Source organism: Zootoca vivipara, chromosome 11, assembly GCF_965207765.1.
Source record: "Zootoca vivipara chromosome 11, rZooViv2.hap1.1, whole genome shotgun sequence".
In the NCBI taxonomy this organism is placed as follows: Eukaryota; Metazoa; Chordata; class Lepidosauria; order Squamata; family Lacertidae; genus Zootoca; species Zootoca vivipara.
The window spans coordinates 52,033,894-52,048,165 of NC_142594.1; the positions used below are offsets into that span (position 1 = coordinate 52,033,894).

Consider the following 14,272-nt stretch of genomic DNA (forward strand, 5'->3'; position numbering starts at 1 on the left):
GAAACATGCAAATTTATTTATATTTAATTGGTCAAAACAGAAGATTAATAAACATTCAGTTGGCAATCCTAGCGTAGGCTTTGGTGACATTTTTAAATTGGATTTTCTTTATAGCCCAACATGCTGACTGAAGGCAGATAGGAGCATTTTTGTATTCGAAAGCTATGACAGTGCGCTGTCAGTTTATTTTAATAATTTTAGTAATAAGTCAAAGGATGCCTTCCTGTTTTGGACAAGAGATCCCTTTTTATGAAATAAAGACATCCATGGGAGATTGAAAGCTGGGATATGGCATCACTTCTGCTGGAAGAGCTCGTAAAAAGGCTCATAATCAAAGCTGAACCAATAAATGAACATCACGTGAATTTATCGGGGTTGGGGGGTGTTGTGGCAGTCCGAGATGAGCTGGGAAGCAGAAGTGGTGGGATGAGTCAGGACTCAATAACACAGCAAAGCTCAATAAAAAAATTCCTTCAGTAGCACCTTAAAGACCAACTAAGTTTTTATTTTGGTATGAGCTTTCATGTGCATGCACACTTCTTCAGATACACTTGAAATAGAAGTCAGACCCTTATGTATATACAGAGGGTGGGGGGGATGGGAATGGGTGATGGGCTGGTGGGAGTGGTAAACCTGTAGATGGCTGTTAACGACTGCTGGTGACTGCAATTGGTCCTGCGGGGAAAAAGCAAGGGCTGAGGCGCTAAAGAAAGCTTGATCATGCATAATGAGATAAGAATCCAATGTCTTTGTTCATCCCAGGTGGCTCCATGGTTTTAAGCTTGGTAATGAGTTCCAATTCAGCAACTTCTCTTTCCAGTCTGCTCCTGAAATTTTTCTGTAATAAAACAGCTGCTTTGAGATCTGGTATAGAATGTCCTGGGAGATTGGCCAACAGTGCCCTTCAGCTCTCTATATTGGACAAACAGGCCAAACCCTACCCCAAAGGATAAATGGACATAAATCTGACATCAGGAACCACAAGACAGAGAAACCAGTAGGAGAACACTTCAATCTCCCAGGACATTCTAATCCAGTCCCCGGCTTGATAACACAGTGAGCATAGGTAATTAAAAAGGATAATTGTCAAAACTAACACAGCCTCCGCCATCATCAGTCATGGTGACCCTTCTGAGAACTGCTTCTGGTGAGACCAGAAGCAATTGAACTTTCGCTTCATACGTCTTTTGTTTTGCTTGCTATCTTGCAGCCCTCCCATTTGTCAAGACCTCGGACTGGGGGGCGGGGTCAGCTCCCTCTTCTTCCCCATTCTCTTCGGACTGGGGGCGGGGTCAGCTCCCTCTTCTTCCCCATTCTCTGAGAGGCTGTCTCTTAACTCTTTCCCACCTATTTGTGCTTCCTGCGAGCTTGCTCTCCACAAGATCCGCTGTTCCCTTATCAGCTGAAATTCCATGGCAGTTAACCCTCTCTGTTCCTGACTGCTTCCTTCAACTGGCAGCAACCCTTCCCTGGGAGCTGGCTGCAAACCTTCCCTGGCGGCTGGCTCATTCATGACATGCCCTATGCCGCAGGTCTGAAATGTGAAATCAAGATGGCGGTCTCTTACAGATCCTGCTGCCTGGAATTGGGGGTGGGGGCAGAGCAGGTGTCAGAAGTTGGCTTTTTCCAGGGCAGTTGTTGGTGCACTGACAGCTTCCCGAGGAGGCCTAGTATTGATCTGATCACTGCACTCTTTTATTGTTAAAGCTGAGCAAGTCTCAGTCTGGTTGACACTTGGAGAGGAGCATGCCTGGGAGCCACACAAATGTTGGAGGTGCAATAATGCAGTTGGTAGCTTTTTTCACATATGGTGGACATGTCCTACAATTAAAAAAATTTGGGAATTAATTCACGAAGAGATTTAAAAAATTGTTAAAAATATCTTTCCCCAAAAAGGCCGAAATGTATTTATTAGGTATTTTGAACAACGAGATTCCTGGCGAAAAGAAAAATATTTTTATGTATGCTTCAACAGCTGCCAGAGTGCTAATTGCGAGTAAATGGAAAAGCATAGGCATCCCGACAAAGGGAGAATGGATTAATAAAATATGTGAGTATTTGGAATTAGCTAAATTGACAGACGTAATTCATCATAAACCAAAAATCTTAATCAGAAAGCAATGGGGGTATTTGAATGATTACTTAGGAAGACAAGGTCTGGGATCAAAAATTGGGCTGTCTAGAATAACCTTGCCAAAATGGGAAAATGCAAGATTTCAAGGAAAGGCGTATGGTGAAAATTGATTTATGATACTAACAAAAGAAAAAAAGACAGATAAGTCCAATGAATGTTAAGTTACTTACTGTATGATGAAGCGGTGGAAGTCAAGATTGCTCTTGTTCTTCTTCATCTTTTTTTTTTCTTCCTCTTCTTTTTATTTTTTGTTTCTTTTTCTCTCTTTTTTTCCTTTCTATCTCTCCTTACTTCTCCCTCTCCCCTCTACTCCTCTCTCTCTCTTGTCCTTCTTTACCTTTCTTTTTCAATTTCTTTGTTACCAATTTCTTGTTATATGATTTGCTATTATCTCTTTTATGGATATGTATGTGCAAATTGTGCATATGTATTTTTATCTGAAATACTCAATAAAGACTTTTTAAAATTCAAAAAAATAAATAAATGTTGCTCTCAAGCTTTTTGATAAGCAAATTGAATTTAGCTATGAAGGCTAATAGCAACTGGAGAGGCTGAACAGCCCTGAGGTCCCATCCAGTTCTGTGAATCTAACCAGGGGTATGTGCAAAATCACACCCACACCCACACACACACACACAAAACAAACTGGGAATGTCTTTTGACAATCGGTGACATCCATGGACCCTATTGCACCAGCTAATTTCCCCCAAGAGCATTGCCAGTACTAAATCTCTCTTTCGGGATTTCCAGACAATTATGCCCATTTAGTCACACAACCGCACACACATACATATAGCTCTTAATGGCAGAGCTCTTAATAAATAGAACGGCTTGTTTTACAGGGCAAAATAAAACAAAACACAGACGTAGCCATAGGAGCCTGCTGGCTCGGAAAACAGATTGTTGATCACAGAAACCCACTGTTCACACCACAGCAACTGGTGACGGTTTGAGCTCCTTGCTGAAAAATTCAGCAACAAAATTGTCTTTCGTGACAGAGTTAAAGGCTAGGAGAAACCTTCTGCCCCATTTTCTGTCAGAGAGGGAAATAGCGGCGTGAAAGTTACCACAGACAAAATGAGGTTTAAATGCAGCTCTTTGGCAGGCTATTTTCCACCATCCCTCTTTAAAGCTGGGCTGAGTGAAATTATGTTGTGAAACTGTTTTCCCTTGTAGCTAAATCACCCATATTTTCAGTCGTTCCTTGGGCACCTGTAACTCCTGATATTTCCTGTGTGGCCAGGCGCGGTGCTAGGGCTTCAGGCGCTTTGGGAGGGCGGCGGTAGCGCGGTGGGGTTTTTGCGGGGCACGCTTGGCAGCGCCCCCTCCATTTTCGCGCCCTAGGCAATGGCCTAGTCCGCCTAAATGGACGCACCGGGCCTGTGTGTGGCCATCTCCATTCAGTCGCATCGTCACATCAGGTATCTATCGCTCCACAGCAGCATCTCATCCACAGGGGTGGGGAATCAACCTGTTGAGATGTTGGGGTGGATGGAGGCATTAGGTCCAATCTGAATCTGTTGGCCTCAAACTCCTTTGTGGGTCAGAATACAACTGCTGAATAGATTATACTCATTGGCAGATTTAGCGGCACACTTCCCCAGAACAAAAAAGGTACATTTGGGTTCGTGCTTTATAATTAAAATGCATGCAAGGTGCATATTTTCAACAGGAAAAAAATACAATGAAAAATATTATTATTATCATTATTATTATTATTTATTTATTTATACCCCGCCCATCTGGCTGGGTTTTCCCCGCCACTCTGGGCGGCTTCCAACAAATACCAAAATACATTAAAATATCACAGATTAAAAACTTCCCTAAACAGGGTTGCCTTTAGGTGTTTTCTAAATGTCAGGTAGTTGTTTATCTCCTTGACCTCCGATGAAAGGCCATTCCACAGGGCGGGTGCCACTACCGAGAAGGCCCTCTTCCTGGTTCCCTGTAGCTTTGCTTCTCGTAGTGAAGGAACTGCCAAAGGCTCTAGGTGCTGGATCTCAGGGTCCGGGTTGAACAATGGGGGTGGAGACGCTCCTTCAGGTATATATAGGACCAAGGCTGTTTAGGGCTTTAAAGGTCAGCACCAACACTTTGAATTGTGCTCGGAAACGTACTGCGAGCCAATGTAGGTCTCTTGGGACCGGTGTTATGTGGTATCGGCGGCTGCTCCCAGTCACTAGTCTAGCTGCCACATTATGGATTAATTGTAGTTTTCGGGTCACCTTCAAAGGTAGCCCCAGGTAGAGCGCATTGCAGTAGTCCAAGTGGGAGATAACTGGAGAAGAAGAAGAAGAGAAGAGTTTTGGATTTGATATCCCGCTTTATCACTACCCGAAGGAGTCTCAAAGCGGCTAACAATCTCCTTTCCCCTCCTCCCCCACAACAGACACCCTGTGAGGTGAGTGGGGCTGAGAGACTTCAGAGAAGTGTGACTAGCCCAAGGTCACCCAGCAGCTGCATGTGGAGGAGCGGAGACGCGAACCCGGTTCCCCAGATTACAAGTCTACCGCTCTTAACCACCACACCACACTGGAGGGAAGTATACAAAAACAAACAAACATGCAAATAGGGTCCTTAGGAAAGTTTTTGTGGAGCTGTTTGAAAGTGGAACAGTCCACCTTGGAAAGTGGTTCTTTCTCTTTCATTTGAAGTTTTGCAACTCAGGTTGGATGGCCATCCATCAAGGATTCTTCAGCTCTTGATACCTGCATTGCAGGGGGTTTGACTAGATGACCCTTGGAGTCCCTCGCAACTCTGCAACTCTATTATTCTAATGACTGAAGTGATGAAATGAATGAATGAAGGGTTTGAATAATAATAATAATAAATCTCTTGGTGTGACAGTGAAAAGTCTTTACTAGATGCTGAAAAGCCATTTGAAAAGGGGAATGGCTTGGCTTCCTGAGGCAGGGAGGTCATCACACGAAGAGGTCAAGAGATTAAGAGTGATTTTGACCTGGCGCCGTTGACAGATGCATTGGAGAAAAGGGATGAACGTTGTTGGGTGGAAAGCCTAATCAGAAAGACATCTGTCACCGTCAAAACGATGAGGAAAGGTGAGCAGTCCGTGGTGGAAAATGCCTGCTGATGCATGGAGCCAGGATCAGAGTGGAAGAGAGACCTCTGCGTTTAGCCACAAGCCAGTCATTAATAAATCTGGAAAGGTCTGTCTGGGCAGAGCGTAATGCAGGAAGCAGATTAAACAACACACTGCCAGAGATGCGACAAAGAAACCTCGGTGTCAGAGATGTCTGGGAGCAAAGGATGAATGGATCAGTGGTGGGTTTTTGTTTTGTGGCTGCTCTGATGGGCCATTGGCCTGATCCTGCAGGCTCCTTTTATGTTCTTACGCTCTAAGCTACAGCCTTCCTTCTCCCCTACAAATCACCTCCCTGCTTGATGAATTTTAACAAGGAGAAATGTAAAGTACTACACTTGGGCAAAAAAAATGAAAGGCACAAATACTGTACAGGATGGGAGACACCTGGCTTGAGAGCAGTACATGTGAAAAGGATCTAGGAGTCTTGGTAGACCACAAACTTGACATGAGTCAACAGTGTGATGCAGCAGCTAAAAAAGCCAATGCAATTCTGGGCTGCATCAATAGGAGTATAGCATCTAGATCAAGGGAAGTAATAGTACCACTGTATTCTGCTCTGGTCAGACCTCACCTGGAGTATTGTGTCCAGTTCTGGGCACCACAGTTCAAGAAGGATACTGATAAGCTGGAACATGTCCAGAAGAGGGCAACCAAAATGGTCAAAGGCCTGGAAACGATGCCTTAGGAGGAACAGCTTAGGGAGCTGGGTATGTTTAGCCTGGAGAAGAGAAGGTTAAGGGGTGATATGATAACCATGTTCAAATATATAAAAGGATGTCATATAGAGGAGGGAGAAAGGTTGTTTTCTGCTGCTCCAGAGAAGCGGACACGGAGCAACGGATTCAAACTACAAGAAAGAAAATTCCACCTAAACATTAGGAAGAACTTCCTGACAGTAAGAGCTGTTCGGCAGTGGAATTTGCTGCCAAGGAGTGTGGTGGAGTCTCCTTCTTTGGAGGTCTTTAAGCAGAGGCTTGACAGCCATCTGTCAGGAATGTTTTGATGGTGTTTCCTGCTTGGCAGGGGGTTGGACTGGATGGCCCTTGTGGTCTCTTCCAACTCTATGATTCTATGATTCTATGCTTCTTTGCAGATGAGAAGTCTTGCCTGAGATCCCCACGCAAACAATGGTGCTCAGATATAGTGTTTCTTGCTTTCTATGCTTCTTATCTGTTTGTGAAGGCCGGAGCTGCTGCCTTCCAAAAACTGAAACCATTATAAGTCAAATATTTGCTCATATATTTCCTCCAAGGAACTCAAAGTGGCATACAGTACATGGATGGTTCTCTCCCTGCCCCTTAGTTTATCCTCACAACAACCCTGCGGGGGTAGGTTAAACTGAGGGAGAGTAGCTGTCTTATGATTTGCCAGTGAGTTTCAGGGCCTAGTGGAGATTTGAACCTGGGTCTTCTAATTGCTGCACCGCACTAGCTCTCCGGGGTTCTTCTGATCTTAATTATCATTTGGAAAGCACAGCAAACCTCTAGAATGCTATAAAGTTCAAGTATAGTCCTATAAAAGGATGATTTGCTTGGATCGGAGTCATACTCTCAGGGCACAGAAAAGGAACTATAGAGATCAGGAATCGCTTGAATGTTCAAGAGCACTACTTGAATTTCATAGACTGAATGGCAATCTCAAGTCAAAACTTCATGACCCATCAGAGTAAAGGGAACTGATGATTTTCACTAAGAATAAACCGCACAGGGTGACTCCTCTTCTTCCCATTATATCTATATATAGTTATATACCCTCTTTTTTTCAGCCTCAGGTGGAAGATATTCCTCATTATATGCCCACTTGTCCTTTATGCAAGGATCCAAAGAGGAACTTTCTAAAATCCCGGTTGGTACAAGAAAACAGGCTCTCCCTGATAGAAAGGGTTCAGGGGCTGTTGTGTGACAACAATGTCTTGGTGACACCTAAAGTAGCTCTTTTGCTCTGGTGGCATAATAATAATAATAATAATAATAATAGGAACCAAATAAAATTGCTGTGAATTGTAAGGGGTTTTCCGAGGTCTAAACTGAAATTTAATTAGTGTTTCTGTATTCGTATTGCTATTATCAGTTGTCTTGGCTGCTGTTTTTATTTGCAGCTGTTTGAGTTAAATTTTATTTTATTTTTTTATTTTTTTAAGTTAATTTTTTTAAGTTTTTTGAGTTAAATTTTAAGCTGATGGCATGGTATTGATTTGTCATGGCCTTTGGCTAGTACAGTAAACTGATGGATTGATATTCTCTCTTTCTCAAAGTTAAAGGAGACTTTCATGCCGCCAGTCCTCATGAACCTACCATCCACTTTCCAGCTCCCTGCAACCTTTAACTCAGAGACAAAGAATCTGGACGCAGTTTTGGATACCAAGAGTTTGCTTAAACAGCTGGTTTGAATAGGCCACGCCTCTCCCCCTAGCCCATTGGCTCTCCCCTCTCTACCCCTCTCAAGCCATTGGCTCAGGCCTCTTCCCATCGCCTGCCCCCCTTCTCTCCCCCTCCCCTCCCTTTGCAGGGCGAGGGAAAGCTTGGCAATTTTTCTGCAGGAGGCGCGAGAGCCGGGCAGTCCGGTTTGCGCACAGAGACCTTCCAAGCGATGTCTTCTTAAATCCGGATTCGGCTTCACATCTTGCTGGATCGGGATCAAACAACGAAGCAAGCAAATGATATAATTTTTAGAAAGCACTCCATTTCAAAGGAAAGAAGTTTTAAAATCCCACAAAGCGCACCACCCTCAGTATAAATAATTTTTTTCGCGAGGAAAATGCCTTCGCGGGGCACGTCCCAACGGCGTGGCAACCCCTGGTCTCTCGTTTCAAGGCGCTAGGCAGCGCTGAGGACTGGGAGGGAATGTTAATTCCTTCGTAGCCGAGTGGATTTCTGATTTGTTTATTTAAAAAATACTAATAGCGAGCGCGCACACATCTCTTTCTCTGCTTGTCTGGACAGTTTTTTTGCACTGCAATGCACTGATGCCATTGCAGCAGGAAAGACCCTTTTGAAATCTCTCTCGTTTCGCTAAAGGAGCCCCCACCGCCGAGGACTTCTCCAGACAAGGCTGCAGTTCGCCTTCCCCGGCTGGAGATCCAAGGGCGTCCAGCTGCCGATCGTGGGATCTCCACCTCGGGACTGCAATGGTAAGGCAACCCTGCGCCCCCGAAGCTGCGGGTCACCCCATCCATAGACAATTCACCCCATTCCCGCTGGGCTGCAGTCTGTGTGCAGGAGATTGGAGCGTGTGTGTGTGTGTGTGTGTGTGTGTGTGTGTGTGTGTGTGTGTGTGTGTTGGAGGCTAAGGAATCAGGGAAGATGAGAGAGAGAGAGTTGCTTGCACGAATCTCTTTTCTTGCAAAGTCGATGCCTGAAGGGGGAAAAAAAATCTGGAAAGGTTTGCAAGAATTAAAACGGGGGAGGGAGAAGAGCGAGCAGCGAGCCGGCGCGGGCGGCGATGCTGCAGGACGGCGGCGTGCTTGGGCTTCCACTTCTGCCTGGGAATTAAATTCTTGCATAGGGATCAGATCGCACAACGACACACAAACACACAGCTGGAGGACGAAGGCAACGGGCAGACGGAGATGCGCAAACGCGCGGGCGCGCTCTTTGGCGACCTCCGCAAGAACCATGCCGGGATGGAGAGGTGATATGGGCTTGGCTTTTAAAAAAAATAATAACTGGGGTGATGAGAGTGTGTCTAAATATATGGATTTTAGTGGGGGGTGGAGGGGAGGAGATAAAGCCGAGCCAGGCTCCCAGGACAGCGTGTTGGTATGTAGCTCACGTCTCCTTTCGATGCAACATGGCTGGTAATTTGCAAATAAAACAAAACAAACACCCCCAGACTGATAGGTGGTAACAAATAATGCGATTCACAAACCGGTTAAGCCGTTGGTTTCTAGGGATTTTAGACCGCCACAGGGTTGGGTGTTTAGAAGGGGCTGCGTGGAAGGCAGAGCCAGTCAAAGGAAATGGGAGTTGTGACATTGACTTCGCTGCGAGATGAAGATTGCATTCAAACCTCTTCCGATTAAGTAATTCCATTGCTTTTGAAAACAAATGGACGTTGCTAAAAGGGCTTGTGGATCCAGCGAGGTTTATTGGGGGCTGGGAATTAAACGCAGCGATTCTCCTTGAGACGAGTAGGTTTATTTTCTAAAAATAATTTGGAGGAGGAGGAGGAATCCCTCTGAGGATGAAAGGGTTAAACTTTCCTCCGAATGGATGGATCCGTGTGTGTTTTCGTGTGCGTGTTTTATGCGCTTCCGCACATTGCCGTTTGGGCAGCTGGTTCCGATGTTTCCAACGCTTTTGGTTTGAAAATGATGGTCAAGGCTGGTTTGGCCTATTGTGGATTTGTAAGGTGCTTCCAGACATTTTCCTTGGGGAAAAAGCGATGAATAAATGCAACTAACCATATTATGCAGCTCCAGTTTAAATAAATAAGGGAGTAAGGGAACCTTTTTGCAAAGATGTCCTAGGGTTTTTTTTTGCTTAAGAAGGTCTTAGGTCTGAAACTCCACTTGCACCTGATGCTCTTCTAAGTAGAACGATTCTAATATTTATCTTTTTTTGTGTCATCTTGAACCCGAAGTCTGTATGGAAGACCACACCATGCATGACCACAGAACAATATTATTATCCCCCAGCAAATGCTCAGTCTATGGCTTTGGGAAGCCTCTCTCTATATAATTAGGTATGGGAGCTCACAAAAACTCTCACCTGAGCACAACAGTGGGAGACATAAGTTTTGCTTTATTTTTATGCTGGGAATTAAATGTGGGCTTGTTGAAAAGTGAGGTTATTTCTTTATTGCATTTTGACTCCTCCTTTCCTTTAAGGAGCTCAAGGTGGCGTATGCAGGCCTCTTCCCATTTCCCCCCAGTCACACCAACCTTGCGAGGTAGCTTAAGTCGAAAGACTGTGACTGGCCCAAGGTCAGCCAGTGCATTACATGGCTGAGTGGGGATTTGAACCCTGGATTCCCCAGGTTCAGCGTATAAGGAGTGGCTTGCTGGATCAGGCCAGAGGTCCTGCTAGTTTACAATCCCATTTCTCACACTGGCCAGCCAGACTTCTCTGGAAAACTCTGGAGAAGAAGGCGACCCATCGGAAAACGGAACACCATGTTCCAGAGTGCTTTTGTGTTCAAACACAGATATCTGCTTTTCAGACAGCAAGGCTGTGTAACCATTCACAACCCTCACACGCCACCAAAGGATAAAATGGGGAAAGCCACAAGGCACAGGGTTGCTATTTAAATGAAATAAAGCATAAAACGTATCAGAGAGACAAAACCAAGAAATGAAATGTGATGGCCCAATTCCATTCCTTATCGGATCAGATATTTTGTATTAAATACAAAACTTCCACCCATCCACCTGAATAGTGTGTGTATCTGTGTGTGTGTGTGTGTCTTTGCGTGTGCGTCACAATTTCTCCCAGTTTTCAGCAAACCCAAGTCATCCTGTTACCTGAAAATGCCTTCATTTGCCAAGTGCAGACATCGCTCCTTTAGCTGTAACGCATATGGCCAATATAAGAGCTAATACTATAACTTTCAAGATTGGTGCTGGTTTTGCTTTCCCCAACTTCTTCCCTCCCTGTCTCTGTTTTCCATTTCTGCCATGACTTTTTGATTGTAAGACTGTCTTGTTTTAATTGCTGGGATGCAAAACTGCTTTTTTGACTGAAGAGCAAACACTCTAAATAAGCAAATACCCCAATTGTGGGTTTTTTTTGCAGAACAGATTTGCATTTCTCTTAACCACACACTGGTTTAATTGGGCAACATGCAGCCAGAACATTAAAAAAAATGGAACCAACAAGAATATTCTTAAACCAGCCGCGTCTTTGGAATGCTCACCCACAAACCTGTGCACCAGGCTCAGATAACCGTAGTAAACATTTATGCCCTTCTGTAAATTCAAGGTCGGCAAAAACATATTGTGCAAAGTAGCAAATTGAAAGGCAATAAATTTATTTATTTATAATATAAAAAGGGGGGGTTATCAAGGATAAGCAAGTAGCAACTAAATTTTACTCAGAGTAGACCTATTGAAATGAATTGAAAGTCGGCCGTGCCCATTAATTTCAATGCTCCTCAAAACAAAGAGGCATTATCACTGATCAAGGACACGTTCCAGTAGGGTGAGGCGTGTGAACTGGGCAGTCTCAGGGGCCACGTAGAGAGGCCCAAAGGACCATAGCCAGCCCCCAGCCTGATTTAAATTCTCTGGGTATTATATACTAAACATTATGGACCTCAGAATGGCTTAACTCAAGTAAGGGCAGATACATGCCATATTGTCACATTTATTCCCCCAAAGAATTCTGGGAACTGTAGTTTCGCCCTCACAGAGCTACAACTCCTAGCAACCGTATCAAACTACAGTTCCCAGGACTTTTCGCAATTTACATGTGTGCTGCTGAATGAGCTTCAATTGTGTGGTGTGGATCTGCCCCAAAGTTCACAGAAGGAAAGTTCCCCATTCCATCCTCTTTGCTGCAGAAGTGAAAAGCCTCACAAGAAGGTTGGGGGCACTAAGAGTCTTCAGAATCGATCTGGGTTGGGGTCGTAGGGAATCATCCCAAATCAGGCTTGGGTGGAAGTCAATTTAAGGATGATGTTCAGGGAAGAAAACATTCCTGTCCTTTTCCATGCCTCTCCACAACCCTTCCCACTGAATTTAGGAAGATTTGGGACAGAGAAAAGAAAATACTTCTTTTCCCCTGCCATAATTTTTTATTAAACTTTCTGTTTTACATTTTAGTATATTCATTTAAACAACCTTAAGATATATCAACGACTTCCCTTCTTCTCTTTCCATGGTTCATTTTGCATAACATAAATCTCTGCATAGTTTTCATAAACTAAACCATTCAGTATTCCATTATTACATCCATGATTTGCAAATGGTATTTAACTCAAAGAAGATTTGTATAAGGCTGAATCAGATAAGTGCTGGAGATGCAATGAGGTCGAGGGAACAATCTTTCATATGTGGTGGACCGGTAAAAGAGTATTGGGAAATAATTTACAATGAATTGAAAAAAAAAAGTTTAAAAGCACTCTTCCAAAAAAAAAAAACAGAGTCCTTTTTTGTTGGGGATAATTCAGATGGAAATTCCCAGGTGTCAAAAAACGGTTATTTATGTATGCTACTAATGGAAAATGTGATAAATCCCAACTAAAGAAGAATGACAACTTAAACTGATGGAATATGTGCAATTTGCGGATCTAATATATAGAATAAAAGAACAAGAAGAACATACGTTTAGAGAAGATTGGGAAATGATTATTGAATATATGGGGGAAATTGTGTACACTTGAAAATGTTGGCAGCATTAAGATAAATTAAAATGTGTAAATAAGTTTTGAAGAAAATACTTATTTATGCAATTCATAGTTAAACTACAGAGCTCATTCCAAAGGGAGGCAGTGACAGCCACCAAATTGTGAGGCTTTAAAAGAGGATTGGGCAAATTCACCAAGGAAATGGCTATCGCTGGTACCTAGTTGCAATGGCTGTGCTATAATAATAATAATAATAATAATAATAATAATAATAATAATAATAATAATAATTTATTTATACCCCGCCCATCTGGCCGGGTTCCCCCAGCCACTCTGGGCGGCTTCCAACAAAACACTAAAATACAGTAATCCATCAAACATTAAAAGCTTCCCTAAACAGGGCTGCCTTGAGATGCCTTCTAAAGGTCTGGTAATTGTTGTTCTCTTTGACCTCTAGTGGGAGGGCATTCCACAGGGTGGGTGCCACTACCGAGAAGGCTCTGCTTCCACAGTTGGAGCCAGGATTGCTACCAGTTGCCGGAAGCCCTAGGGGAGAGTGCTCTTGTGCTTGAGTCCTGCTTGCTGGTTTCCTATTGAAGCATCTGGTCATCCCCTGTGAGAACAGGATGCTAGAATAGATGGACCATTGGCCCGATCCATCAGGCTCTCCTTATGTTCTGATTGTTCAGGAGGGCCCACCCTCTAAAGAGGCTTTTGCAGCACCACAAGTGTTTGATTCACAACCTCCGTAAGTGACTGTCTCTAAGGTTCCAAACCTAGTATATGATGAAGTGCAAATAAGAAAAAGAAGAAGCTTGTGTGTGTGTGTGTGTGTTAAAAGGTAAAGGGACCCCTGACCGTTAGGTCCAGTCGCGGACGACTCTGAGGTTGTGGCGCTCATCTTGCTCTATAGGCCAAGGGAGCCAACGTTTGTCCGCAGACAGTTTTTCCGGGTCATGTGGCCAGCATGACTAAGCCGCTTCTGGCGAAAACAGAGCAGCGCACAGAAACGCCGTTTACCTTTCCGCTGGAGAGGTTCCTATTTATCTACTTGCACTCTGAAGTGCTTTTGAACTGCTAGGTGTTACTGCAAGTCTAAAAGTGAGGGTTCCCCAACCCCTCGTATGCTGCTTAACGGACAGTAATACTTCGATATTTCCACTTAAATGTGGGGGTTAAGAAATGGGAGTTTCTTCCTTTGTCATGGAGCCCCGGAAACAGAAGTGTCTTCTCCTTCTGTTTGCCATCAGCGGGGTTCTCCTAATGTTCCTTGAGGATAGAGAGAATAAAGGTAAAGGGTGGGCTTACCAATCAGAAGGTGGGCGGTTCGAAACCCCGCGACGGGGTGAGCTCCCATTGCTCTGTCCCAGCTCCTGCCAACCTAGCAGTTCAAAAGCATGCCAGTGCAAGTAGATAAATAGGTACTGCTGCAGCCGGAAGGTAAACGGCGTTTCTGTGTGCTCTGGTTTCTGTCATGGTGTTCTGTTGTGCCAGAAGCAGTTTAGTCATGCTGACCACATGGAAAGTTGTCTGTGGACAAACTCCGGCTCCCTTTGCCTGAAAGCGAGATGAGCGCCGCAACCCCATAGTCACCTTTGACTGGGCTTAACCATCCTGGGTTCCTTTACCTTTTTAATATATAGTGATAATAAGCAACAGCTCACTCCTGCCGCAAAACCAACTTGACCGCCTTTGTGGGTCAGCGGAAGACTTCAGCTTGCCTTATTTTGATTGTTCCGTTCATGGGGATT

General features: G+C 44.2%; 1 protein-coding gene across 16 annotated transcripts in view; it reads left to right on the top strand.

Moving 5' to 3' along the window:
- Window positions 1–7,772: 7,772 nt before the first annotated feature.
- Window positions 7,773–14,272, top strand: part of ADCYAP1R1 (ADCYAP receptor type I) — a 135,509-nt gene continuing 129,009 nt past the window's right edge. For 8 of the 16 annotated variants that reach the window (XM_060280936.2, XM_060280938.2, XM_060280940.2 and 5 more), the window contains exon 1: window positions 7,773–8,367. The gene's annotated coding sequence lies outside the window, so the exon portion shown is untranslated. Of the gene's footprint in view, window positions 8,368–8,769; window positions 8,868–14,272 lie in introns of those variants that run through there. The other 8 variants (XM_060280937.2, XM_088654490.1, XM_088654495.1 and 5 more) reach the window with 1 other exon arrangement.